Source organism: Schistocerca cancellata, unplaced genomic scaffold (assembly GCF_023864275.1).
Source record: "Schistocerca cancellata isolate TAMUIC-IGC-003103 unplaced genomic scaffold, iqSchCanc2.1 HiC_scaffold_838, whole genome shotgun sequence".
NCBI lineage: Eukaryota > Metazoa > Arthropoda > Insecta > Orthoptera > Acrididae > Schistocerca > Schistocerca cancellata.
Window position 1 is genome coordinate 355,001 of NW_026046849.1, and position 2,500 is coordinate 357,500.

Sequence of the window (2,500 nt, forward strand, 5' to 3'; positions counted from 1 at the left end):
ATGAACAGACGGCTCATGCTGATCGCCATCCACTGCGTCCATTACTCCCACACGTCTCTATGGCGTACCACACTGCAATGCAGCTGTTATGGGGAGATGACACGTAGCTGTGTACACAACATTCTGAGCGGGTTGCGGTTGGACAATACATTAATGTAACGTGTCATATGCCAATTACAGAGCAGGGTAAGGCACAACTTGGGTTAGGTTAAGGCACAACTTGGGTTAGGTTAAGGCACAACTTGGGTTAGGTTAAGGCACAACTTGGGTTAGGTTAAGGCACAACTTGGGTTAGGTTAAGGCACAACTTGGGTTAGGTTAAGGCACAACTTGGGTTAGGTTAAGGCACAACTTGGGTTAGGTTAAGGCACAACTTGGGTTAGGTTAAGGCACAACTTGGGTTAGGTTAAGGCACAACTTGGGTTAGGTTAAGGCACAACTTGGGTTAGGTTAAGGCACAACTTGGGTTAGGTTAAGGCACAACTTGGGTTAGGTTAAGGCACAACTTGGGTTAGGTTAAGGCACAACGTGGGTTAGGTTAAGGCACAACGTGGGTTAGGTTAAGGCACAACGTGGGTTAGGTTAAGGCACAATGTGGGTTAGGTTAAGGCACAATGTGGGTTAGGTTAAGGCACAATGTGGGGGTAGATTGCGGTACAAATTGCATTACATTGCGGTGCAAATTGCATTACATTGCGGTGCAAATTGCATTACATTGCGGTGCAAATTGAGTTACATTGCGGTGCAAATTGAGTTACATTGCGGTGCAAATTGAGTTACATTGCGGTGCAAATTGAGTTACATTGCGGTGCAAATTGAGTTACATTGCGGTGCAAATTGAGTTACATTGCGGTGCAAATTGAGTTACATTGCGGTGCAAATTGAGTTACATTGCGGTGCAAATTGAGTTACATTGCGGTGCAAATTGAGTTACATTGCGGTGCAAATTGAGTTACATTGCGGTGCAAATTGCGTTACATTGCGGTGCAAATTGCGTTACATTGCGGTGCAAATTGCGTTACATTGCGGTGCAAATTGCGTTACATTGCGGTGCAAATTGCGTTACATTGCGGTGCAAATTGCGTTACATTGCGGTGCAAATTGCGTTACATTGCGGTGCAAATTGCGTTACATTGCGGTGCAAATTGCGTTACATTGCGGTGCAAATTGAGGTAGGTTAAGGTGCAACACAGGTTAGGTTAAGGTGCAACATAGGTTAGGTTAAGGTGCAAGATGGGTTAGGTTAAGGTGCAAGATGGGTTAGGTTAAGGTGCAAGATGGGTTAGGTTAAGGTGCAAGATGGGTTAGGTTAAGGTGCAAGATGGGTTAGGTTAAGGTGACATAGGTTAGGTTAAGGTGACATAGGTTAGGTTAAGGTGACATAGGTTAGGTTAAGGTGACATAGGTTAGGTTAAGGTGACATAGGTTAGGTTAAGGTGACATAGGTTAGGTTAAGGTGACATAGGTTAGGTTAAGGTGACATAGGTTAGGTTAAGGTACAAACTGGGTTGTGTTATGGTACACATTGCGTTGTAGTACAGTACACGTTAGGTTTGGGTACGGTACACAATGTGGTATGGGATGGCGTGTTGTGGGGGGGAGGGGGGGGGGGAGGTTCGTTGATATCGACCGTAGGACGTGGATGCCCGAGGCAGCGTCAGTGTGTCAAAGGAGTTATGTCACGTCGGGATGCGCTTTTCGCCAGTGAGAGGGGGCGAGCCGTGTCTGTGGTTGCGGCAGACCTGTGTGTTTCATTCCTGCCAGTGTGTTTGTGCTGTAAGACGAGGCAGTGTGGTGGTGATGGGTGCACCCCTGTGTAGGACATGTGTGGGTGTTGGTGGCTTCTCTGAGCAATTGTGGTTGTCGGACGAGTGGGGTATTCTGTTTTATGATTGGACCTCCCGGTCTGGTTATCATAGCGTAGTTGGTGTACTGTGGCGGATAGGATGCACCGGACGTTGGTCCATGCTGGTGCTTAGTAGTTGTATCTGTGTCTGTTACAGGCAGAGAGTAGTGTGTGATAGAGTGTGTGGCTGACGTGTGGTTCATTTTGTGTGTACGGACGTTCAGCATGTATAGGGGCATTTGCGTATATAATCTATCATAATCTATCTATGTGGGCCTGCATAGTTTACTGAGCAGTGCTGTGAGGTGACTGAACTACGAGTGACGTACTGATTTACAGCGGAATGATTGCCTTGTACCAAAGATGGAGTATCGGCTCTACGACAGCGTTGGCACCGCAGGAAATGGTCTCGTAAAACGGCCCTCCCACCGTCATCGTTGTGAGGGGTAGGGACCGCCTATATTCTGAGAGGAGCCCTGTTTGCCACTGGGCGTGGGGTCTCGCATCCTGCGGTTCAGTGCCCCCAGGGAAGCGCGCGGAGGTGGTGCTGCTGCTGCTGCTGCTGTAGCAAGCGAGCTACTTACAGCATGTATAGGGACAGCGGGAATATGGCATATTCGATATAACTCTTCATGAAACGCAAGATATAGGGGC